Source organism: Vipera ursinii (assembly GCF_947247035.1).
Source record: "Vipera ursinii genome assembly, chromosome: Z".
NCBI classification, from domain to species: Eukaryota; Metazoa; Chordata; class Lepidosauria; order Squamata; family Viperidae; genus Vipera; species Vipera ursinii.
This window is the reverse complement of record NC_139517.1, coordinates 77,264,667-77,292,080: the sequence shown is the minus strand read 5'-3', so window position 1 is coordinate 77,292,080 and position 27,414 is coordinate 77,264,667. Positions and strand designations below refer to the sequence as shown.

Here is a 27,414-nt window from a genome sequence, read left to right as displayed (position 1 = left end):
TTAACTTTTTCTATGCTTTCATAACCCTTTAACTACATGGAAACAATTCAATATAGTTATTCTAATTAAATTTGAGACATTAATGGTAATACATGTTTCCATGCCTTTTTACTCAACAGATGTACTACTCTGGACAATTAACCAGTGGAACAGCTTGCCTTCAGAAATCGTGGGTGCTCCATCACTGGAGGTTTTTACGAAGAGACTGAACAGTCACTTGTCTGAGATTGTACAGGTTCTCCTGCTTGAGCCAGGGGGTGGAATAGAACAGGGCTTTTCAACCTTTTCACCCACTGTACCACTTTTAGGATATGGCAACATCCGAGTACCACCAGTCGCCTAGCTCCAGCCATCTCTTGATTAGGCTTGTGCGGTGCTACCACTGGTTCAGCTCATTCCCCTCCCCCGCTACCACTTTTCTAGGAGGGTCGCATAACACCTGCCAGGTGCCAATGTACCACAGGTGGTACCTGTACCACTGGTTGAAAAGCCCTGGAATAGAAGACCTCCAAGGTCCCTTCCAGCTCTATTCTACTATGTTCTACTCAATGGAACTGTATCTGCACGGAAGGAAGTGAGCAGTGGGGTGCCCCAGGGCTCGGTTCTGGACCCAGTGCTCTACAACATCATTAATTATTTCGATGCGGGGATAAATGGGGAACTCATCAAATTTGCAGATGGCACCAAGCTGGCTGAATAGCCAACACTCCAGAAGACAGGGTTAAGATACAGAAGGATCTTGACAGACTTGAATATTGGGCACTATCTAACAAAATGAAATTCAATGGAAAAAAGTAAGATTCTACATTTAGGCAAGGAAAACCAAATGCACAGGTACAGTAAAGATAGTACCTTGTTCAATAGTAGTAACTGTGAGAGGGACCTTGGAGTCCTAGTGGACAATCACTTAAATATGAGCCAGCAGTGTGCTGCAGCTGCCAAAAAACCCAACACAGTGCTAGGCTGCATTAACAGAGGGATAGAATCAAAATTACGTGAAGTGTTAATACCATTTTACAATACCTTGGTAAGGCCACACTTGGAATATTGCATCCAGTGTTGGTCACCATGATGTAAAAAAATATGTTGAGACTCTAGAAAGAGTACAGAGAAAAGCAACAAAGATGATGAGGGGACCAGATGCTAAAACAGAAGGAATGGTTGCTGGAATTGGGTATGTCTAGTTTAATGAAGAGAAGGACGAGGGGGGACATGCTAGCTGTGTTTTAATATCTCAGGGGTTGCCACAAAGAAGAGGGAGTCAAGCTATTCTCCAAAGCACCTGAAGGCAGGACAAGAAGCAATGGATGGAAACTAATCAAGGAGAGAAGCAACCTAGAACTAAGGAGAAACTTCCTGACAGTTAGAACAACTAACCAGTGGAACAGCTTGCCTCCAGAAGTGGTGAATGCTCCAACACTGGAAGTTTTTAAGAAGAGACTGGACAGCCATTTGTCTGAAATAGTATAGGGTTTCCTGCCTGAGCAGGGGGTTGGACTAGATGACCTCCAAGGTCCCTTCCAACATTGTTGTTGTTGTTGTTGTTATTTGTGGCTTGCTTAATGGTGCATACAACATAAGCCAATGCATGAAGGAAAGAATAGGTCAGAAATATATTTCCTAACTCAGTGCTCTCTCCTGTCTTCTGCCTGTTATTCAACCTGTGAGTTTTGTCTCAGGATGAGCAGAGATTTTATATTTGATATAGGGATCCATCATTTGATAACCTGTTAGAACACAACATGCATCATATAAATACCTATCATAACATGAGATATAGTTTAATTTGGGGATCAGCAGTTTCAGAGAATCATTAGCTAAGAGTAAGACTGACTTCTTCTGCCTGCTGCCATTAATAATAAGTGCTAGAATCTACATTTGGGAGTTGATTTTTGAGTTGCTCTGATGTAAATTTGGAAACCTAATCCTTTCTATTTCAGTCACGAAATTCTTTCCTATCAAATAATTTGAAATTTAAAGGACTTCATAGGACTATAATAGCATTATTAAAATGGATCGATATATTGATTGAAATATCTGGGATTCTTAGGGACATTAGGTACATTTTAGTTGAAAGCATAGACAGAGATTTTTGGAATTAGCAATAAAATATTTACAGACTGTGTGCCCTATAGTTCTTATAGCTTGGATTCCATATCTGTACACAACAGATTTTAGCTGACGTTTCACTACAAATAACTCAATTTAGCAATTACGTTGCAGTTATTTTTGTAGGATGCTAACCAAATAATCTTGGTTTTAGATTATGCACTAGGAGCAGATACAGCAACCCTATATAATAATAATAATAATAATAATAATAATAATAATAATAATAATAATAATAATAATAAGAAGAAGAAGAAGAAGAAGAAGAAGAAGAAGAAGAAGAAGAAGAAGAAGAAGAAGAAGTTGGAAGGGACCTTGGAGGTCATCTAGTCCAACCCCCTGCTAAGACAGGAAACCCTATACCATTTCAGACAAATGGCTGGCCAGTCTCTTCTTAAAAACTTCCAGTGTTGGAGCATTCACCACTTCTGGAGGCAGGTTGTTCCACTGGTTAGTTGTTCTAACTGTTAGGAAGTTTCTCCTTAGTTCTAGGTTGCTTCTCTCCTTGACTAGTTTCCATCCGTTGCTTCTTGTCCTGCTTTCAGGTGCTTTGGAGAATAGCTTGACTGCCTCTTCTTTGTGGCAGCCCCTGTCCTAACCCAGCATTTTTCAATATTCCAGCTGGCAGAGTAGAGGAGGAGGAACTTATCTGCTGTTGCTCCTACCCTCTGGAACATGTTGCGCCCCAATGTGAGGTTAGTCCCAACCCTCTTATCCTTTTGTATGGAAGCCTAAAGACTTGGCTGTGCCAGTTGGCTTGGGGCTCCAGTGGGGGATCCACACAATGGAGGTGGTTGGTTGAGTAATATCAGATCCCTCCTCCCCCCCCCCACTCTGCCCCTGCCATCCCCCATGTGTTTTTGGTTTTAACGTTTGTTTTAACTTTTATGTAATTTTTTTATTACATTTATATCCCGCCCTTCTCCGAAGACTCAGGGCGGCTTACAAGCTTAGCAGTAGCCTTCATTCTATGTATATGCCTGCTTGTTAGGGCTTTCACACACACCCCAAGCGGCATTATTACAAAGTCAGCTTATTGCCCCCAACAATCTGGGTCCTCAGATGTAATGTACCATTACCATGTAATGGTAAGCTGTCCAGAGTTATCCTATGGTAAGATGTCTAAACAAGCAGTCAAATATTTTGACATATTTATCATCCTGACCTTCTTGGACTATCAATACCTACTGAGCTTGGATTTTTAATCTCAAGAGCTACTGGGAGAGAAAGAAAAATTTGACTTTAGAATACATCTGACTGCAGGAAGGTTGAACATTTTGAACACTTGGAACATTGTGGACTACAACCTTGCCTGACAGATAATTTTCAGGATACTTTAGACAAAGGATTACTATAAAATATTGCTATTAGGACTGGGTTATAAAGGCTATATATAAAGACCAGAAAAATAGAGGAAATCCTGTTCCACTCTTACTGAAACTGGTGAGACCAGATGATTTCTAGGAATGATGCCTCAAGAAAAAACAAATACCTCTATGTTACAGCAAATTCATCAAACAATTGTTGCACAAAAAGAGGACATAAAAAGAAACCATAATGAGACTAAAAATAACCTAGATGATATAGAGGACCAAATCTCCAAACTGAAGCTACAACAGGAAAGCTCCCAGACAACAACTACAAAGTATAAACAAATAAACCAGAAATCAGAGGATGAAGCAGAAGTTATTTGGAAGAAATGCTTTGGGCCTTGATCAATCAGAAGCATAATCTCTCGCTGCTCTCTATATGAGCCTAAAAAAGTGATGGTGCTGTTTTTAGACTCATATTCACTATAAAGAGTGGATTCCTTAGCACACTGAGTACAATGGGCATCCAGGACCAGAAATTCTTTTTTAATTTTCTATAATTCCACCTGGCGATGGATGTCTAGAAGCAACTACTGTACCTGGCAGTTCTCAGCAGGATTAGGAATTCTGGGCTGCAAATCTCCAGATGATACTGGGTGGCAGCAAAGAGTTAACTTTTCTGAATCTTTTTTCTGCCATACAACCTATTGTTGGTCCTAGAGTTTTGTAGCCCAGATCTGGTTACCTAATCTTCAAGGCTCCATCTTTTCCTTCTACTTCTGTATCCGGCAACCAATGACAGTCTGGTTTAAAATACAGTAATTCAAGGTAGTTTTAAACAGAGGACTTTTCTTATGGAAAGCAGAACTCATGGCTGCTTATAAAATGTCACATAAAACTCCTAGTTCATATCAGAATTCAATGTGAACCCAAAAGGGTGTAGATATACAGTAGATGACCGAGTTTTATAAATAGAAAATGAAAAAATATTGAGAAACTTTAGGATTGAATTAAAAGTCAATTAAGAAAAATTAGAAATATTATCATTTGAAATGGTTATTCATAAGAAATTATTAGAAGCCCAGTTTATTATTGATGTTGTATAGAGGGTGCACACATTACTGTTAATGCGTCAAATGTAATTTAAAATAGCCATATTCAACTGATTTGGTTTAGTTAAAAAGATTGGAAAAGAGTGGGGAAAATTAAATTTGTAATATTGAAGGTAGTGCAGGCACTGGAAAAGATATTTTTTCTAAAATATCATTTTATTTACAAACAATTTCAGCAAAATAGCAAAAACTGTTTAATAAATCTGAAGGAGAATAGTAAATAAAACAAAGATAACTGAGTAATACATTTAAATGAGCTCAATTTCCAATTTTAGTAAAACACGATATAACTTGCTTTACAATCTGCTCATGGACGACATTCCTGATAGTCTCATTTTCTTTCATTTCAGCATTATAACTTTTGAGATAGGAAAGTAAAGTCGCTTCATAGTTAAACAAATAGAAGTCAGAAAGTCAAGTCTGCTTCAAATCCAGCCATTGTTTAGACTACTATATTCCCAATCTACTTTCTGCCAACTATGGTAGTTAGATAGGGGTTTCCCCCCCCCGCCTTCCATCACGGGTGTGACTTGGACAATTGGTACCAGATTGCTAGGGAGAAAACTAAAGATCCATACAACAATTCCATTTAACAGAGTGCCCTGAAACACTTAATGTATTCACGCATAAGCTCAATTGAAATGGCTTGGCCTTAGCCATCACTCGTGTGAACTTTACTTGCTTTTATAATCACATTTTAATTAACATCACATATACCAATCCTTGCCTATCTAATATTAGCACTTGGATTTAGCATAGTGACTAGCTGTGGAACATTTACATCTGTCATCTCCCTTAGAAGAACATCTCCAGTGCCGCAATATTAAAAACTTTAGGGGAATGCTCTCTTCTCCATCCTACACAACTGATAGGCCATCCGTGGGAACAAGCAATGCTGGATTAGGCTAGCACAATTTTCCAATCACAATGACGACAAATGGGAAGAGGGCTGGGTTTGGGGTGGAGGGATTGTCAGCTATTCAGTGCTCATGCAATGCCTCTGCACAGAATGAAGCAGATGCCTCAGGCAACAAATGGCAGATGCCACTAAAGGGCCACAAATGGTTAGCTCTTTTATTTATTATGATTCTATTTTTAATGGGTAAGAATGCTCAGGATTTTTTTGCCTCGGGTGCTAAACAAACGTGGCTGCCTATGGACATCTTGATGAGGGGGGCACCAATGCTGTTTTTCCTCAGGGAACAAAATGCCTTCAGGCATCTTATCTCTGTGCATGAAGTAAGGATGAAGAGTCAGAGCCAACAGGGCCTAGATGCTGGTGGGGTGCTTTCAGAGAAATCTATTGCTGATACAGATCTGCCCGACTGCAGTCATGTCATATCTGAGCTGCAAAAAAGGCAGATAAGCATTAGAGGGCAGAACAGAGAGTTTCTCCTTATGTCTTCTGCCGTATCAAAGTCATCCAGATGTTGACAACTGTAGAGAGAAAGGAATATTGATGGAAATATAAGGAAGCCTAGGTAACAGGCTCTAGCACTTTTCAAAGCCTAGATAACACTCAAAAGCTACTCAGGCCACTGAACAAGTAGAAGAAACTACAGTGCAATCCAACTTGAAAGGTTCTTTAGTTACAACCAATTCAATAAAAGTGGTTTTAATCTTTAGTCTTCCTGTGGGGCTGACAACAAACCCGATGCAGTGTGCCTACACCTATCAGCCAATATAAAGGATGAGAGCCAAAGTTGAGTAACAGCTTAAATTTCAGGAAATGTTCCGTCCAGAGGATATTTGGTTGAAATCATGTGGCCTAAGGTGATCTTATTGAGGAAAAACAGCTTGGCGCAGATTTGGAAAGCAGCCAGCTCTCAACCTTTTTAGGAATCATGCTCCCACAGAAAAGCATGGCTGAAATTTACTGCCTTTTTGATGAGAGCCTTTAAAATAGGTGCCTTTAACCAATTAACTTGTCTATTTTGAATTTCATTTCTTTTGGAAAAAAAGAAAAAGTGTTCTTCCAGAATTTGGCATTTGACACTCTACTTCAAGGATGCAGTTCTGTGTTGTTGATAGCTGAACGTATGACCTGGATATAGGTAGAGGTGTGGACCTTAAAACCTTCATTTAGCAGCAGCTTGATGTTGAAGCCATGTCTGTTGTCAGTCTTGTTGATTTGTTCTGCACAGCCTGTTATTCACCCCATTTTTAGTTTACCAGATGCTTGACATCAATTTGCACTTTTGGATCACACTTTCTGCCTGCCCAGTTCTCAAGACCACAGGAATGACTTTCACCTCTGTTTTTCAATCCCAATCCCCATCACTGGCTGCTTTTTTTGGGGGGGGGGGGAAACTGAGATAGGTTTTGCTACTCTGTTAGTATTTTTTTTCTTGAGATAGACTAAGGGGGCTGATTTCAGTGTCCACTTGTGATTATATTTAAAGAAGGATTTGTCCTTTATTCATTTTAATGGGGAGCTATCAAACTAGCATTGTAAGCAATTGACTGATAGACTGAGGACTGCAGAAAGGTTGCAGATTCCTCAACTAGAAGGCCGTAGAGACAAATAGGTCCAGTTTAGGGCAACCCAGGGTCTGAACACATATATAGATCTGGAGCAAAGATCATTTCTCTCTGCCTTGTATATGAGCTGAATTTCAGCTAGTGCTTCAGTGCCCCCTGGTGCCTTCCTATTGAAACAGCAGGTGCTGGTGTGCTTCAGGTCCCTGCAAACCGTCTTGAAGGCATTTGTGCTGTTTTACATTTTTGATAAGCCTCCCCCCCCCCGCCCATGCACACACTTTCTTCAAGAAATTAAGCAGCATCTGACATTTCAATATCCTTATAAAGCAAAAAAAGTGTTGTTTGCTTTATTGTATTTACTTAAAACTCTTAGAGCCTTTTAAGAAATCATTCCCAACAGCATATTTCAGAAAAAAGAATAAGTGGGGGTTTTTTTAAGAAGTGACAGAACTTCTAAAGAGAAGGTGGGGGTGTTTTTATTTGTTTTTCTGATTCTGGAACACTAAGGGATAAACAGCAGTCTCTGCTTTCTGCAGAGCATATTGAAAATGAACTGAAAGGAATGAAATACATCACTTTTCCTCCTTTGGTTGCCCAGTGATTTCAACTTTCCTCTTTTTTTCAATGTGACTTAATTATAAATTTCTTCTTCTTTCTCTGTGCAGGACTATCTGGGAGTGTAACAAGTGGCATTACCAACTTTATACTGTTTGCCAGAGAAAATTTTACCTTTATCTTTTAAATGATACATTCTCCATCTTGCAGTTTAGGCATTTTACAATTAAGATTAACAAGCTTTTCAACTTTAGCACTATCATTTGTGTTGATGGAAATAGCTCTATACACCACAACCAAAGCTCAAAATGAAGCAACACTTTGGATTATTTTATTTTGTCTTCATCTTGCAACACAAAGAGATGAGATTCTACCCCACACATACTGCAGGCAGAGATGGTACTTTTGAGTCAAGCTACACAGTAGCCGAGGGTGGCCCTGTTCTTTTGGCACCTGAGGCAGAGAATCCCACAGGACTCTCTTCTCTTTCCATGGTATAGCAGGCATTTTAAAATAGACTGAGAGGAATTTTATTCTGAATTTTAGTCAGAAACTGGGACGAGAAAAGTAAGCAAACTTGTTGGTAGCTAGTAAGTCTATTGTTTTGTTTCTACATTTTAAAAAACCCTGACCGTGGAATGACCACTTTCTTACAATAAGAAGTCAGTCACACAATGAATCACATATGAAGCATTTGGTACTCTTGTGCAGCATTTCACAAATTCAGCAACTGTAAGATGTGCAGACTTTAACTTCCAGAATTCCTTCACCCAGTTGTGGCTTTTAGAGTTGAAGTCCATAGCAATCAAAATTGTCAAGGATGAGAAACACTGTTATAGTTGTTATTGAAAGAAGGAGGAAAATGCTCCCACCAATTATAGGTCTTTTTTTAAAAAAAAGTTAAGAAGAAAAAATAAACCAAATATAAAATAACTCTTCCATCCTCCCCAAATTCTATATGTACTTCATTACTAACATAATGATCTTAGTTTAATCTAACATTATAAAAATATATTAATATCAATTAAGCCACGCATCTTAAATTATCAGGCCCTAAGCAAGACGGAGAGCATATTCTGCAGAAGGGCAGTTAGACTCGACATACTTCAGCAGATAAGTGTTATCTGGCATAGTTTCAAGTAGTAGCAGATGGTTTCTCAGATTTCCAGGTCCCAAACTATATGATGCTTATAAGGATTATTCACATGCTTATTTCAGAATAGAACTTGACCATGTCACAAGTTTACAAAAAAACCAAGAACTGTTGCATTTCTTTTTTTATTATTTTGATTTGGTCACTCCTCCAAAGCACTAGGTGATATATTTCATTTCTTCACAGACAGTTCAGAAAACTCAAGAATTGCCATGGTCTTAAACAAGATTACAGACATTCAGGCTTCTCTGCTCATTTAAAAGAAGTAAGATTGATGAAGTTGCTAGACCAAGGCTAAGGACCAAGATAGTCATATCCCCAGACGATAAGCATAATGGCTATATAATTTATGCATATTTTAAATTAATAATTTGATTCCCAAACTAAGCATAAAATCATATTCATCCTTCAAGCACAAAAATTAGAAATTACACCATAACTATCGGCTGCCATTTTCTGCAAGAAATAAATAAAATGTTAACATAATCACAGAGATAGCTAAAAGCAGCTGTGTTGCAGGGACCAAATCATACTGTATTTTTCTGCATAAACCCATATTCTGAGAAACAAGATGAGAGTTTATACTCAGCTGCATGATTTTGTTTTGTGATTTATTTCCCTCTTTTAAAACATTTCAATATAAATAAGTAGGTTTATAAGCAAATCCCTCAATGTTTAAAAAGTTAATGTTATTAATTATATTCCCAAACTCTGAATTTTTGAGGATTTATGATTATACTAGGCATGAGAGATTGCCATAAGAATTACTTTGAGAAATTGAAAAAGTGATGTAAATCCTGATATTAAATTTTGGAAATGTGTAATTTATCTATTTTTGAAAGGGTAAATTTCTCCACTAAACAGAAAATGAAGCAATCTCTCTCTCTCTCTCTCTCTCTCTGGTACAGATTTCACAATATTTTACAAATAACAGAGTAGCATCATCAGTTAGTCTATTTCTTCTATTTAATAATTTTAAGATATTTTCTGTAACTTATTTATTTCTGTATAATATTTAATATATGACATATTTGCAAGTTCAATAACTTAAAGTTCTTTCGTTGTGTTCAAGTTTTTCTTTTGTTCATTGGTTGTTTTCTGTATTTCATTGTTTACTTTTTATAATTCTATCTTTTGTAATCTTGTAATAGAATGAAATGAAATAAAATTTTGGGGAAAAAATAACAAAAAAAGAACAGGCAGCTTAGCCACATGTACACCTCTGTGTATTATATAAATTCAGAGAATCTGTTGATTCAATAATAATTAAGCATTTTAAGTAATCCCAATGAAAGAGGAGCAAACTGCATGCATTTGCATGGCCAGACCATCAGATACAAACACTCTAAACAGATAATCAATGCTGCAATGAATTCCAGGTACCATATTAAAATAGATATAATTATTAGATTTAAATTGTGGTTTTTTATTTAAAAGAAGGAACTCAATGATCTTTTTTTTCATCCCAGGCTCGACACTTCTACCTTCCATTTTGCACCCTTATATTGCAAACAAGATATTTACAATATTCACATATAATTTACTTTCATATACCAAAGTCTGCTGGACCGGCATGTTAATCTTATTTCAGTATATGAAAAGTCTCTAAGAATGGGGGAGGAGGTGCACAATGCACAATTAGCAGGAATTTAGCAGCAGAGATTTCATCACTTGATTTTGACCTCCGAGTTCCCTGAGGCCCCTCATCAAACTGAAAATTTAGAATTCTTTTCAATGTAATAAAATTACATTTCTATGACCACTTTCCATAGATACAATTGTTTCCCTTCTATTGCACTGGAAAATTTGGTGACCAAACTTCTCAACATCTGCACGGATTCTTGCTGCTTGAGATTGTGATCTCTGAATGAAATGCAGCCAGTTAATCTAACGGTCAGAGCCCATATATATAATTTTATATTCATTGTTATTTTTCTTTTCCTAAGGATTAACTGTTTGCTTCCCTCTGATCTTTGCTATGCTTGACCTTATGCTATATGGGGTCTTGTTTAAAATCTGATTTGGTTCATGCAAAGTGAGGATCATATGTTCTCAAAGCATCTATCTGCAACCCCATCTTCACATTGGAAGCAAGAGGGTTTACTCTTTATTCCAGTACGTATCCATTTATTCTTATTGTCCACAAGATTGGGACAATATTTAGAAATCAACAGGAGTTCTTCCTACCAGAGAAATAAACAAATTCATCTGAGAATAATAGTCCCATGAAAGATACTGTTTCATAGAATGGCAATAAAATTAAATTATTTGAGAATGTATGGGCACTGAAAGTAGGCGTGGAAAAACAGTGATTGTTAGCTATTGTTCAAAAAACAACTAGGACCAATAAGATATAATACTTCATCGAAAAACAGAGTGCAAGATGAAAAATATATTTGAAATAAGTTCTAAATTATGGCTATTTTCTCTCACTCATATCTTTTACTCACTGAGCAGATTCATAAAAAGCTTTATTACTATACTACAGAACAGAAACCTTGAAAAGCAAAGAAATAATAAAGACTGAGACATAATATTGAGTTGGTGAAGAATACAAGCTTGTTGTGGTTTTTTTCCTTCCAGCCGTATGGAGGCAGGGATTCATGGGAAAAGCTGGTATCTTGTATAGTACCCATTTATCTTGCAAAATGTCTTTGTAAGACTAACTTCTGAATTTGCTTGTACGAGATTCGACCAAACATTATTTTTGCAATTTTTCCCCTTGTTTTATCTCTTAAACGATTTACATATAACATATCTCTTCAACCAATGTGATTATACAAGACTAGTCATTTCAATTTCTCTTATCTTCCATCCTCACAATCTAATCTACTGAAAACACTGTACATACCTAAATTCCACCCAATAGACTTCTGAAAAAGAAATAAGGAATAAGTAAGACGAAGCCAAAGAAATTATAACGAAGAGATAAGGAAGGAAAAAAGGAAACATTGCTAAATTATAACAATAAACTATAATAGTCATTTGGTATATCTCTCTACCTGTTTTTAGTCTTCAAACCACCATATTTATACACCATTTCATATATTTCTTTTCCTTCTCACTTCTCTGTATCAGCTCCATACAGCATAGTCTTTTCAGTCTTCCTCTTGACCCATCCCTTTCAATTTAATACTCATTCATTTTATTTATTTATTTATTTATTTATTTATTTATTTATTTATTTATTTATTTATTTATTACATTTTTATACCGCCCTTCTCCCAAAGGACTCAGGGCGGTGCACAGGGCAATAAATACAAAAACAGGATACAAAAGTTAAAAGCGAATTAAATAAATGCCCAAGGTTAAAACAATAATTAAGATGTATTAATTATATTTTCTCTATATGACTAAACAATGTACTTCTTCAAACACATCAGACACAAATATCTTGGTTTTCATGTATTAATTTTCAGATCAGTTCTCCTCACGGCATCATTCATTGCACATCATTTCAATTTTCAGCCAATAATACAACAACCTTTGCTTTTAAAACTACATATACATTTATACTCCTAACACTCAGTTTGGAACCATTTGCTAAGCAATCCACAGCATACTTTATCACTGTAATGTTAACAACAGCTTTAGCACATTTTGGCCATGATATTTCAGCCAAAGCCCACATATATTCCAAGGATGCTCACCCTATTTTGTGAATGCCAATCTAAAGACTATCATACAATCCAGCAAAGCCTGGTCCACATCTCACCAAACAAGTGGTACAGAGAATATGCTGATAAACACTCAGAATACCAAAACAGTCAGCATCATATTTTTAGAATCTCTAGTCAAATTACAAATTATTTTTTGTACAACTTTATCATCAATTCCTGATTGTTACCCACTTTGCCGTATAGTTTCCAGAAACTAAAAAAACTTGGAAATATTTTGGCAAACTATAGATTCTACATTATTTGCCAATTGTGTAGGCAAAATGGTATTCTTATTTTCATTTTTAGCACCCAGTGCTACTATGGATAGAATAACAGTGCAGATTGATTGGCTGGAATTTTGGGGGGTCTTTTGCACTGGGAAGAATTTTTTTTCTTTTTAAGTGACAAGCTGAATAATTTTAGTCTTTTTCCCATTTGAAAACAGCAGAAAACTAGATTATTGATATATGATTTCTGGAAATTGGAAGGAATTCTAGAATTCACTTATATGTAACACAAGGACGTGGCCCAAGAACTGTGATTTGCCCATCCCTGTAGTACTGAAACACAGGACCATGCACTTTGGAAACAGTATTTTGGACCTTACACAAATGCAACAACTTTCTACTACTTATTAAAGCAACCTAACTTGTTTTGGGTTTCTGCACAAGCCTGAAAGATGACACTGCTTTAAGGGATTCACTTACTAAAGTCATTACAACTCTTAAAGCAGCTGCACCACTTTTTAAATTTTCTGCCTTAATGAAAGAATAACAGAGTGGTGTCCTATGACTTGTGGGAAAGGTCCTAAGTACTTCTCTCAAGGTATTTCTAAAGTGTTTATAACCCTTCTGCAGCAGGCACTGTTGTAACTGAATTAGCAATAATTATTTCTACTCACATGCTTGAACATAATTCTAAGCACAGAATAAGTTCTCTTAGTTGAGGCAAATATTGGAGGTGGTATTGTTGTATTTATTGTGTTAGCCATTCAGAGTCACTTTATGAGATGAACTGCCATATAGACCTCATAAACACATAAATACATATTGGAGGAATTTGCTTGTCAATTCTATGCTGAATATCTAAATAGAGAAAAACAAATAACAGGTTCACATGTTGCACTAAACCATAATGTAGTTTGCTTGACCTGGTTTAATATGAACTTGGGTACTGGATTATGTATGAAGAGTTAAGCATGATGAAACCTTGGCTTGCTACATAAACTTACCTTAGTTTCAAGATTGTCAATATCACCAACAGTTCTAGGACTGATTTTATCTTTGCTCAGCGGGTTGCAACCAAACTTTGACCTCTAGATCCACACGAACATTTAATTTAATGTTCAGCAGGGAAAGAGACTAAGCAATTGAAAATATCACAGTAGTCATATACAATGTTCAGGGTGGCATAACCATAAATCAGTTTGATGTAATGGTTAAGTTGCCAGCCTAGAAATCAAGAAGACCATGAGTTCCAATCCTGTCTTTGGCATAAAAGCCAGCTGGGTGACTCTGGACCAGTCATTCTCTTAGCCCAACCCATCACTTAGGGCTGTTGTTGTGGTGGTGGTGAAAACAGGAAGATGAGGTAGGAGTATTATATATGTTTGCCACCTTGAGTTAGCTATAAAATATAATGAAGGCAGAATAAAAAAAACTTTAAAAAATAATAACAGTACACCGCACTCCAAACCAAAAAGTTATGTCATTCAGTTTAATCAGCTCTGCATTAGGTTGCAGTGAATATGTGATGAAATAATTCCAATAATTTCAAAAATTTGATTGCAGTAACATAATTCATAGGATGCACTTAGAATGAAAAGCAATGTTTTACAGCATAATTATATTAGCTTAATGAATGCCAAGCAAAGAATATTCCCAGCCCTGAATCACTTCTGTAAAACCTCCTTTGAGAATTTGGGCTCCTAAAGGGAAAGAAGGAAAAACCTATAGTCTAAGAAAATAGTGGAAAAATTAGAGCAGAGTTTGTTTGTTTTTTTTAATTCCCATTTATATCCTGCCTTTCTCCGAAGACTCAGGGCAGCTTACAATCTAAGAAGCACAAATCAATGTGCTTTAGCAATAGCTTTCATTCTATGTATATGCCTGCTTATTAGGGCTTTCGCCCCCCCATGGCATTTTTACAAAGTCAGCTTATTGCCCCCAACAATCTGGGTCCTCATTTTACCTACCTCGGAAGGATGGAAGGCTGAGTCAACCTTGAGCCTGGTGGGACTCGAACCTGCACTAATGGCAGGCAGCTGGTGTTACTTAAGGAGGCATTAGCCCACTGCTCCACCAAGGCTCAGCTGTGTTCTACAGAATCCTGCAGTTCTTAGTGAGAAAGTAAAATGGAAATATATATATATATATGTAAACACACACACACACACACACACACACACATATATGTGTGTGTGTGTGTGTGTGTGTGTGTGTAAAGGTAAAGGTTCCCCCGCACATGTGTGCTAGTCATTTCTGACTCTAGGTACCGGTGCTCATCTCTGTTTCAAAGCCAAAGAGCCAGCGCTTGTCCGAGGACGTCTCCGTGGTCATGTGGCCGGCATGACTGGATGCCAAAGGCGCACAGAACGCTGTTACATTCCCACCGTAGTGGTCCCTATTTTTCTACTTGCATTTTTATGTGCTTTCGAACTGCAAAAGCTGGGACGAGTAACAGGTTCTCGCTCTGTTACGCGGCACTCGGGATTCGACCCGCCAAACTGCCGACCTTCTGATCGACAGGCTCAGGGTCCCAACCCACTGAGCCACTGCGTCCCTAATTATATAATTTATATATATATATATATATATATATATATATATATATATATATATATATATATATATATATATATATATATATGTGTGTGTGTGTGTGTGTGTGTCTGTGTGTGTGTGTGTCTGTGTGTGTGTCTGTGTGTGTGTCTGTGTGTGTGTCTGTGTCTCTGTGTCTCTGTGTCTCTCTCTGTGTGTGTGTGTATTTATTTATTTATTAGATTATATACTGCCCTTCTCCTAAGGGACTCAGGGCGGTGTACAGGGCAATTAAAATATGACATACAAAAGTTAAAAATAATTAAATTTAGCCCCAAACAAAATAAATTAAATTATGAAATTTAAAACCCCAATCCCTCAGTCCAGGCCGGCAAGCTCGAATAACCAGGTTTGTATGTATATGTATATGTATACACACACACGCACACATACATACATACATACATACATACATATCACTATAGCTTTTCCTCTCAAACACGGATTGGGAGTTTTGATTTTTTTAAAAAACTAAATGGCTTTAAAAAGGAGCAAGATCTCTGGGTTAGAGAGTTGGACTTTAAAAGAACAAACCAAAATCCTCACTAGAACAAAGAATTCATTGAATCATTTTAGGTCAGTCATTTGCTTTCATTGATGTGGATGAAATAAGGCACTATATGCACTTTCAGTTCCTTAGAGTAAAGATATGGTCTAAAGGTAAGAAAACAGACGAACAAACAAATGAATGTTTAATTTATATTAATGAATGTTTTAAACATTAAAATTTCAGCAAATTCTAGTTTGTTCTCACAAACCTCTTTATCTCAAGCTGATTTTAAATGCTTTTAGGTTGTTTCACCAAGTAAAAGCAAAATAGTTTAGCAGTCACAAGCAATCTATCATTAAACCCTAGAATCTGAAACAATTACTTAAACAAGGAATGCCTGGATCTTAATATCCAACATATAAATAAATACCCACTTTGATGTCCCCCCAATTTGCTTGCAATGAAGGGAATGGTGGAGAAAATTGTTCTAAAGAGAAACAATAAGGTTAATTCCTCTAAGTAGCTGACTTTAAAAAGTGAGTTTTTCAAAATAAACCTATCTTTTATACTATTCTTCTGCAAATGTACCTCATAAAAAAACTTCAAAGCAAGGCTCTTCAGCTGCGTTTAAGCTCTATGGTTAGAACTAGATAGGTTCTTCTGCATTATAAGGTTTAATGGTATGTCAACTTTGGTTATTTCACATCAATGGAAAAATAATACAGTGTTTCTGTTTGACTCACAGCGTGAAATCTATAACAAATATAATTTAAATAAGACCACTCTGAATTTTGCTTCCTTGCTTGCTTGTTTAATCTACCATGCCTAAAAATTATAGATTCGTCCTTTGTTTAGATAGATAATGAATACTTTTACAGGAAAAAAAATATATCATGAAACCAAAGCATAATTTAACTGCACATTTTACACCAAAGTTAATCTGAAATTAGAAATGATCAATCACAGTTGCAGAAAAGCTGGGTATGAGGCTAAAGTTAATCCAAGGAATACAGATTTCTAAAAAAATCTCTTTTATAGGAAGGACATATTCCCTGAGCCAATTTCCCTTTTGTTATTAATTTATGATTCTAGAAATTCCATGATGGAAAAGAATCACTTGAGTGAAGGAAAAATATGACTTCAAGTACTTCCAGTATTGAAGAAAGATCTCCTTATATCAAGCATTATATTTATAAACTTTTAGTATGTTACTATTTTAAAAGCTAATCATCCAATGGCAACTTACTGAATTAGGTAATTTGAAAGCAATAGTTCATTTTCACTGCTAGAGTCAGCCTAGACCAGGGGTGTCAAACTCAATTTCATTGAGGGCCGCATCAGCATTGCGGTTGCCCTCAGGGGGCCAGGTGGGTATGGCCAGGGTGGGCGTGGCCTACTGGGTGGGCGTGGCTAGAGTGTGTATGGCCTACTGGGTGGGCCTAGCCATCTCTACATCATTCGCATCAAGGGTGCCTATGGGGCCTGGTCAGGAGTGGGACAGATCTGAGGGTCTCTAGCAGAAGGAGGGTCTCTGGGCCAGGGCCAAGGCAGTGGGGGCCGTTCCCTCACTGTTTCCAGGATGGCTTCGCGGGCCACATGAAACCACTTCACGGGCCAGATCCGGCCCCCGGGCCTTATGTTTGACATGTCTGGCCTAGACAAAAAGTTCACCTTACCAAGAAACTGACTTAGTACTATCACTTAGTACTAGCTGCACTAGTGCTTTTGGGGGTCTCCCGATACTCCCATATTACACCTCTGCTCCGTGAGCTGCACTGGCTTCCAGTTGCCTTCCGGGTGAAATTCAAGGTGCTAGTGATGACATACAAAGCCCTACATGGCGTAGGTCCAGATTACCTACGGGAACACACACTGCCAGCATCAACATCCCTCCGTCCTGTGCGCTCCCACAGAGAGGGCCTCCTCAGGGTGCCACCGGTCAGAGAATGTCAGCTGGTGACCCCCAGGGGGAGAGCATTCTCGGTGGGTGCGCCAATCCTTTGGAACCGCTTACCAGCTGAAATCCGGATGGCCCCCGACCTTCGCTCCTTCCGGCGTGATCTAAAAACTTATCTATCCTGATGGATTTGGGTTTTAAAATTTTCTCACTTTATTGCTTTATTGTATTCTTACTTTATTGCTCTGTACACCGCCCTGAGTCCTCCGGGAGAAGGGCGGTATATAAAACAAACAAACAAACAAACAAACAAACAAACAAATAAATAAATAAATAAATAAATAAATAAATAAATATTTGACTGAAATACAGTGTCTCATCCAATGCTTTTCAAGTTAAGGGCACTTCATACCTTCAATTGCTATCCCTTTAGATAGGGAAATCAACTGATACAAGCCCAAACCACGCTGGGATTTTTTCTTGCTACTGTGATGTCTGATTCACTTTCACATCCTCAGTGCATCATCCAGCTGCGTCTCCTAATAATTTTTTTCTTTCATTGTTTTCTCAGTTGGGAATTCTTTTAAACTTTTTTTTTAATTGGACGAATGGTTTTCATTATTCTCCATACTGTCCTCTTTTTACATACCACAGATGAATATTACCCAAGTTAATACCAGGAACCTGGTTTTCAACATTCCCCAAACAGGGTCAAAGTCATTTTATTTTAAATAAAACATACAAATTTAGCTTTAAAAAAATCTAATATGGTCCTTGCAATTTCTTGTGTCATGCAGCATGAGATGCACTTGCAATAGTTGCTCAGTCCTTGCTATCTTGCATCTGAACTACAGGTAGTCCTTGACTTACAACCGATCATTTAGCAACCGTTCAAAGTTATGACCAACTTGAAAAAGGGGACTTATGGCCTGGATCTGAAGTTCTGATACCCAGGCTCCCCTTATGGTAGCATGTCCATACCTTGATGCTTGGCATTACAGCCACATTTATGACCATTTGCAGCATCCTTGATCTCATGTTACCAGGCATTTCTGCATCCATACTGAACCATTGCTTATATTAATGACCAGCACATTTGCTTAATGACCACTGCAAAAAAAAGTCATAAAATTGGGTCAGTCACACGACCGATTCATTTTACCAACTTTGTGACTTACTACCATAAAGGATAGGCTTCATTAAGGTCATAATTCAAGGATTACCTGTACTGCAATTAACATGATATGGGCCTATCCTTGAAGAGTACTCAGAAGCTACAGGCGATGATGCCAAATGCAGCTACTTGCCTGCTAATTGGTGATAGCAGATATAGAGATGTTTAAGTCTTTGTTGCAAAAGCTGACTGGCTATCAATTGATTTCCTGGTTCAGGGTGTTGATCTAAGTCTTCATTTGCCTTGGATCTTGTAGAATTGACCTGCCTGATACAAAATACCAGTAGACTTTTCTGTTATGGTACCTTGTGGAACAGGTTGCCCCAAAGTAAAAATGGACCCCTCCTTGTTAAGATTCAGTTACAAAGTATGGTCCAAAACTTCAAATTGTCACTGGAATGGAAGCTCTGCTTACATGCATCATATGTGCATCCATTATGGCTGGTGCATGTTATATCGACATTTTGGACCACCCTGGTCCATGCACACGACAGGATGCGCAAAGTAACTCTTTTTTATTGGTTTGTTTGTTTAGTATGCTGCCCATCTCGCCAAGAGGTGATTCCAGGTGGCTTACAACCAAATAAAAATAAGATAAAAAATTAAAATATTAAAGTACAAAATATTAACATTAAAACTGATTTAAAATCATTAAAGATGGGAAGGAAAAGAGCAAGATGCACATGGGGAAGAGATGGAATTTTATCTCAGCCCACCTCCAGAATGACAGGTCTCTATTGGGGCCCCAGGCCAGATGGTACAGAGAACCAGGTCTTCAGGCTACTTTGAGTGAGTGCAGATATCACCTTGAGGGGCGTATGATGTTCCAAAAGGGCAGGAACCACGATAGAAAAGGCTCTTATCCTGACCCCACCAGCCAGAATTTCTCAGCTGATGTGGTCCTCTTCTGCCAGCACTGTGGGACAGAACAAGCTCAATAGGGAAAGACAGTTCCTCAGATAACTTGGACCTATGCCATAAAGAACTTTACAGGTGACAATCAACACCTTGAATTGTACCCAGAAACAAATTGGCAACCACTGCAGCTGGTGCAACAGCAGTGTAACACGGGCCACCCTAGGGGTCCTAAAACCTGTCCATTATGACTGCGTTCTACACGAGCTGCAGCTTCCAAATACCCTTCAAGAGTAGTCCCATGTAGAGTGCTTATAAACTCTTCTTATACATTGAGCCACTCCATGTTAGTTAGACAGGAAGTAATATCTGATAACTTGTGCCCTTCTTAGAAGTTCAGGATTTCAGTTTTAGCTTTGAATTGTGATGTGGGCTTCCTAGGCTGCTAACTCCCATGTTTTCTATCTTTTTACTGGTTGCATTACAGAAACCAATTGTAGCCCAGGAGTGGAATGCAACATGTTCAGCATGCAAAAGATTCAACTTTCAATCTTTGATGTCTTCAGTAGAAAAGGGATCAGGAAGCAGGTCTAAAAGAAGGCTGAGTGCAGTCCAGAGAGCTGCTGCTCTCCTGAGTAAACATCAGCCATCAAAAGCAGCCTGATCTGAAATAAAGCAATTTCTTCCAGAAGAAATATTTGAAGTTTTGCACAGTGCTGTTGGATGATCTAATGCTAGATTTTTATGTTACTCAGTTTGTTTTTCTTCCTTAAGTTGATGGGGTATACAGTGCATTAATTATCTATTTTAAACCTTAGGAGCATAACAGCCATTTTATTGACTCTCTCCAATAAGATGGAAATGGCTTTCTAAACTTTTTAATAATATAAAGAAACATCAAGCCCCAAATATGTCATTCTATTGATTCTGTTCATGATTTTGGATTGAAAACAAGAATATTATGCCTCAATGCCTCCACACACCTGTGCCAATCCATATGTTGAAAAGGAATAGCAAAGTGTAACAAGCATAGTTTGGGGTTCATCCCAAAACCATTAAAAAGAATTAAAAGGAATAATTAATATTCAGAACTCTTTTCTTAGAATGTCAGCCTTTGACAGGTGGATGTATACTTGCTATAAAAGATGAAAATCCACTGAAATGCATGAGGTTTCTAAAATAAGGAATTTAGGAACAAATATTGAATGTAGTGTGTGTATGTGTGTGTGCATATGTGTGTGAGTGTGTGTGTGTGTGTCTAAATGTCCCACAAAGGTCCTGAAAACTGCAAGTCTATACATAAGTTCCCTGAAGTCAGTGGAATGAAGTCTAATTAAAACTGATTTCACCTGTACAGAATTCTCTCCAGCTGGCATCTCTTAAGTCAGGGACTCAGCTGTCAGCATTTGTTTAATGTCTGAATGCCAATAAGGTGCCCACTTGGGCATAGATCTCTGCCCTACTAATGATGACTGCTTAAGTAAAGTGACCCCATTTACAGGGTACTCCTATGCATCTATCTATTCAGCAGCTAGTTTTACTCCATCGAGTGAGATGCATTCCAGTTATGTGTTTGAGCTTGCAATCTTACCTACATGTTACCTGCGTGAAATGCCACACGGAAAGATTTTTTTTCTCCATATATGACCACCTTCACACCTAAGTAAATATGCAAGTGTTTCAAACAATTAATTCTCTGAACAACTGCCATCCATTTCCCCTAGCAGGCAGTTCCAAAACTCACTGCACGCTATCAAATTAATATATAGATTTATGCAAACCTTTTACAGTCTATCTCCAGTCCTTTCTCTCGTGTTTTGCTTCTGCCCATTCCAGCAGCATGCTTGGTGGAAAATGGCATCCTTGACACTACTCTATAGGTATATTTTTCGGTGTGTAATTCCTATTCTGGGGATTCTAGTTAGGGTTCTAAATTGAGCAGATGTTCACCCCAATGTGCTGCTATGAAATAAATCTGTACAGATTAGTATTTGGGAGGTCTGAAAGGCAAACCCTGCCATTCAACCTTTGAGTCCCTATGCTTTCATCAATATGTAGGAAATAAACTTGAGAGCCTTTAAATCTCTCAATTTGCTTGATGGTGAACCTACAGGTTCAGCAGGGGTTATTTTTGAGGAAAGACGCTTAGGGTTATGCAGTTTTTGAAATCTGTCACTCAAGTATCTTAGCCAATCAAGCTTTTCACATAAGTAGCCAAAAAAGCTAAATTAAACTACACCTACATGTGGGGAGAGAACTCTTACGCAAATTGCCCTTGCGTTTATTCCAAAAGAATTTGCCTCAGGATAAAAAAAGATACATATTCATCTCTCTTTTTTTAAAAAAAATATGATGTCACCTATTAACACCAATAAACCCCAAACTGTATGTTACTAATGTTTTGTCCTGGTAATTTCAAACCATCAGCACTGTTTATATTTTTACTGTCTCTCACATCTCTTTAACACAGTCTATGGACAATTTTATATTTATATTTTCCTGCAATTATTGAACAAATACAACATTTTCTATTGTCTGTTACTGCCCAGAATGCATTGGAACATTTTGATGTTAAAGAGGAGCTGGAAATTACATTTAGGGATGAACCATGAGCTGGACCTTTACAAGAACTACATCAATCAATTGGACCAATGGTGAAGTATTTTCCATTTGTCCACACACTCTTTTTCAGACTTTCCTGGCTTGGTATCCAGAGACATCACTTTTGGCTGCAGTCTCACCATTCCCAGTCAATCAATTATTGGAAATAGGAGAACAGAAACACCAGAAACAGAGACAGGTGGCTTTCTGATAAGCCTCTACTGTGGTGTGGGGTTGGGTTATAATATTATCAAAGTATTGTAATTCTCCCATTTAAGGCCATTCACAACATTCTTTACAAGTGGATGGAAAATGTAAGGGTGAACAAATTGTTCATCTTTACACAACCGTTTACAAATGCTTATTTCTGTCTTTTGAATTTAAATCTCAAATATAGGCCATGTAAAGGATCCCAAAACAAGAAAGGCAAGTAAGTGGAAGTTATCTTGTTCTGTTGTGTTAGAACTCATGTATGTTAGAGTTCAAATGACACAGTATGTTCTAAATAATAGACTGAGATTCCCTCAGTCTCTAGGCATTGTCACATAAGTCTGCACAAATACTGGTCCTATCCAAAGCAGTGGCTGTTCCTTCCTAGTCTGCCACACCAGATTAATGTGTGAGGTGGATCTGAAGTCTGAAGGATCAGAAACAATAACTGCCACTGAACAGAGCACAGCTCAAGGGAATTAAACGCCCTTCCTTACCTGATAAAAACTGGGAATTTAAGCAGATGCATTCATGGTATAGTCAGCACTTTAAGGCTAGAGATGCTTTCTCTCTAAAAGTAAATCTGGAAATTAGATCATCCATGAAAGGAGAAAAGGACTTGAGGGCAGGATGGCTTAGAAATAGAGCAATCACAAAATGAGGTTTTGGGTTGTTGTTTTTTTTTTAAAAAAAACTTTTCCAAGTGAAAAGCCTTCAATAAATATAATTCATAACTGCTTTAACCCCCTTTTCTATACCGTCACCATGATCAATGGAAGCCCAAAGGTTCAGATATACCACTCATTTCTCTTGACACCCTTAAATCAATTGGGGACATCAGGGCAAAGGGTTGCCTCCAGTAACCACTGGAAGTTAAAGGAATCCCGGATTATCTGTGGCCGGGACATTGGAAAACTTCCTCATGTTATCACTGTATGCAATCCGGCGAAATTGACCCAGGATTGTAGGTAGACTTAGTCAATGTGTGAAATTGATTAAATCCCAATTTAGGAAAGACAATGGAAATCAACGGGAGAGATTTCCCGTTTGGTTAATTTAATGCACCGACTCTAAATGTGCTTTCGATCTGGGTCCTACCCAACAGAGGCTGCCTGATCTTGGTAGGGGAAAAGAGACCAAACCCGAGATCCAAGCATCCTTCTAACACACCGGCACACAATGTCTCCGGAAAAAAGTTAGCAAACACGCCCTCTGTAATGCAGAGCCAAGCAGCTGCGGGAGACCCGGGAAGCGCATTTGCTCCCTTACCTGCACAGCCCGATCTACACAGAAGCAAGTGTTCAATAGTACAGTGTCTTTCTGGACGGCGATCAAGCGGGAACCTCCAGGACTCCTGAAAATCTCAGCGAAGGCGTTGCACGGTGGAGGGGAACTGCTGCCAGAGAAGGGAGTTTCATGCCTCCGGAAAGCCGGGCTCCATCCTCCGATCGTCGCCCGCAGAGGAGTGGGAGAATCGGGCAAGCACCTCCGCTTTAGCCGCGCTTCCCCCTCTTTCTGAAGAAGCGGGCGGGCACCAGCCTCACAAGGAGCAGAGGCTGGGCAGCGGGCGGGGAAAGGGGGAAGCTCTACTCGCGCGCCCCCTGGAGGACCCAGGCAATTACAACAAACACCCGCCCCCGCCCCTTTCCCTTCCGACCCTGAGATTTTCACTTTTCCGTTGCTGGAGAGCACGGGAGTTGAACGGTCCCTCTGGGACCATTTCATTACAAAATAGACGCCTGCTGGCTCAAGCTCTTTCGTCCAGGTGTTAAAATATTCAGTGTACTGCAGCAGAGAGCTGGCCAAACGAAAAAACAAGGGGAAAAAATGGGATTAGGAACTAAAGTAAAGGTTGAGTTTTCTGGGGAGAATATTCCTCGACCTGTATTATGGTATTGTTATTTCAGTGCATTATGCTTTCCTTAGTTTAGGACTCTGTAGGACTGATATGTCAAACACAAGGCCACGGGGGTCAGATCCAGCCGAAGTGGTTTCATGAGGCCCCTGAAGCCATCCTGGAAACAGTGAGGGAACGGCCCCCACTGCCTTGGCCCTGGCCCAGAGACCCTCCTTCTGCCAGAGACCCTCAGATCTGTCCCACTCCTGCCCAGGCCCCCATAGGCACCCTTGATGCAAACGATGTAGAGCTGGCCACGCCCACCCAGTGGGCCATATGCACTCTAGCCACGCCTACCCAGTAGGTCACACCTACCCAGGCCACACCCACCCGGCCCCCTGAGGGCAACCGCAATGCTGATGCGGCCCTCAATGAAATTGAGTTTGACACCCCTGCTGTAGGAGGACACCGTTGCCAAACAAATTGTAGGTTCAAACTTCCGCAATCTGGTGTTCTCCAAATGTTTACTAGCACAATGCTTGTCTTTCTCTTCCAACCACTGCGTGACAGAGCTTTGGTTTTCTTCAATTTATATAGCTTCACCAAAAGTAGCAAAAATTGAAGGCTTGTTCATTCCTTTATTTGTGACTTGCATATAGCGGATGCATGAGAGTTATAGGGAAGCTTCACTCCCGATCCTCTGAATAAAACAAGCCAGTGAAATATTTGAAAAGCTTCAGAGAGGCTTTTTGGACCTACCACATTAGACAGGACCTACCACATTAGACAGGATGACACAAACATTTCCCTTTCCCTCTTGTAATTAGATAGTCTTTGCTGACCATGCTTTAAAGTTTAAACTATTGCACATCACCTAAATAAGAGCCAGTTTGGTACAGTGGTTAACCGTTAAGGCATCAGGCTAGAAAGCAGGAGATCATGGGATATAATCCTGCCACAGGCATAAAGCCAGCTGAATGACCATGGGCCAGTCACTTTCCAGCTGACTGACCTCTCTCTTAACCCTAAGAAGGAAGCAATGGCAAAAACACTTCTCAAATCTTGCAGAAAGAAAATTGCAGCGACTTGTCCAAGCAGTTGCTAGGAGTCTAAACTGGTGGAGGGCTAGTTTGGTATACTGCTTTAAGGCACTGATTTAGAAACCAGGACACCATGAGTTCTAGTCCCAGCTTGGGCACAAACCCAGTTGGGTGACCAGGAGTCAGTCATTCTTCTTAGTTCCAAGAAGGAGGCAATGGCAAACCACCTCCAAAATCATTCCAAAAAAATAAATAAATACAGGGACTTGTCCAATGACTGAAGGGCACAGAAAAAAACACTGTCTTGGTATCTCAAAATTACTGATATATGGAGGTCTAACAGGGGACAGAGGTCTAAAATTATCCAACTTCTCACACTGTCTGGTGGATCCTTTCCTAAAAGTGGTTTTCCTTAAAGGCAGTAAACAACCTTTTAGGAGCATGTATTGGTATGGAAGATAATCCTCTTTCCATGAATTACAAATTCCTAAATACAAATAGATTTTAAGTTTCTTTAGGAATACTCAATTTCCATGATCATAAAATATAAACCAAAATTCATTTAAACTCCATGAAAGGAAACCGAACGGAGAGTTGTGGATGAAAAGTTGACAACTGGACAAACATTAATTGGCCATGGACCAGAATTTTTTTTAGAAAAACAAAAACATCCTTTAAAGGAATTCTTTAGTCAGCCATTGCCAGGATTTTTATTTTTAATGAATATTTTCTAATAGCCATAGATTTTAGCTTTTCTTCAAGTCATCAGACTTACATGTTAGTAGATGCATTTTCTCTGTTACATTATACAAAATACCCTGAGTCATTTGCAGATTAAGATAATGAGTTGACCATATCAAGGTGTCCATAATAAATATATAAATGTATCAATTCAATATTCTATTAAAATTCCAGATGAGATTACATTTATTTTGAAAATCCGATCATTATTTGTCTGATTTCCATTTAACCTCTTTCCTATGTTCATTGTGATCAGCAAAAAAATCAATGTCATCTTCCTGATTCCTTATTTAGAACATCTATGCCAAAACAGCTTTAGCTATTTAACCTCTCCTAGACCTGAGAGCAGAAATAATTTTATTATTTTTGCTTTGAATAAAGACATAGGGGTCTGTAGGTTAATAGCTTAAGGGATAGCAACCTCCTATTGTTCAAGCTAGTTACATCAAAAGAAGAAAATCTGTGAATGTATGGTTGGGAATGAAAAATAAAGTTTCTTCAGCAAACTGCAGTGTAAATTTAACTAACACTCCAAATTAACTGTATAAATCTAGGTTTTTCCTATTTCCAAATGCTAGAATTGTATAGATATTATCAATCTTGATTGTCATTTACAATATATTTCCTTCTCCCATCTAGGATGGAGAAAGTAAACTCAATATGTTTTTCCCTGAATATGACCAAAGATTATGGATTGTATGATTATGGCTGATGCCCACTTCCAAACCATGGTGGCATATTTCCCTGTCTATTCCTATTACAGAAAGATCTGTTCATCCGTTATCCAAGTCTTATGCTTAAATTGCTTTTGTGAAACCAGAGCTGTTATGAGATCCCTTGTGAGAATTGCTTGTGCAATTTGTCTGAACAAAAGGGAGGAATATAATCCTCAAGATTTGGCAAGCATTTATACACCAGCAAAAAAAAAAGGGGGGGGAAGCAAGATTTGGTTGGTAAAATACCACCCTTCATAAGGTTCTGCGCTGGTTCTTAGTATCCCTGTTGCCTTATCAGCAAGGCAGAATGTATTTGGGGACCCTTGAAATTCAAATAGCTCATGTTCATATTTCCTTTATCTATTTCTCTTCCAGATCCATATTTTTATCTCCATCCACAACATCATGCCTTGATAGATAGATTTTTTAAAATATATGTTATTACCAGGAGAGCCAATTTGGTGTAGTGGTTAAGTTGCCAGACTAGAAACAGGGAAGTGATAGGTTTTGGTCCTCTCTTAAGCATGAAAAATGGCTAAGTGACTTTGGGCCATTCACTCTCTCTCAACCCATCACATAAGGCAGGACCATTGTCTACACTGCCTTGATTTCTATGAAATAAAGTTGGGATATCAATGTAATAACAACAACAATA

General features: G+C 38.4%; 1 protein-coding gene across 1 annotated transcript in view; it reads right to left on the bottom strand.

Annotated features, from left to right (window-relative positions):
- The window catches only part of CPNE4 (copine 4), a 227,353-nt gene extending 203,571 nt beyond the window's left edge, over window positions 1-23,782 (bottom strand). Inside the window, exon 1 of the mRNA XM_083378425.1 lies at window positions 23,695-23,782. The gene's annotated coding sequence lies outside the window, so the exon portion shown is untranslated. The remainder of the gene's footprint in view (window positions 1-23,694) is intronic.
- Window positions 23,783-27,414: the final 3,632 nt, after the last annotated feature.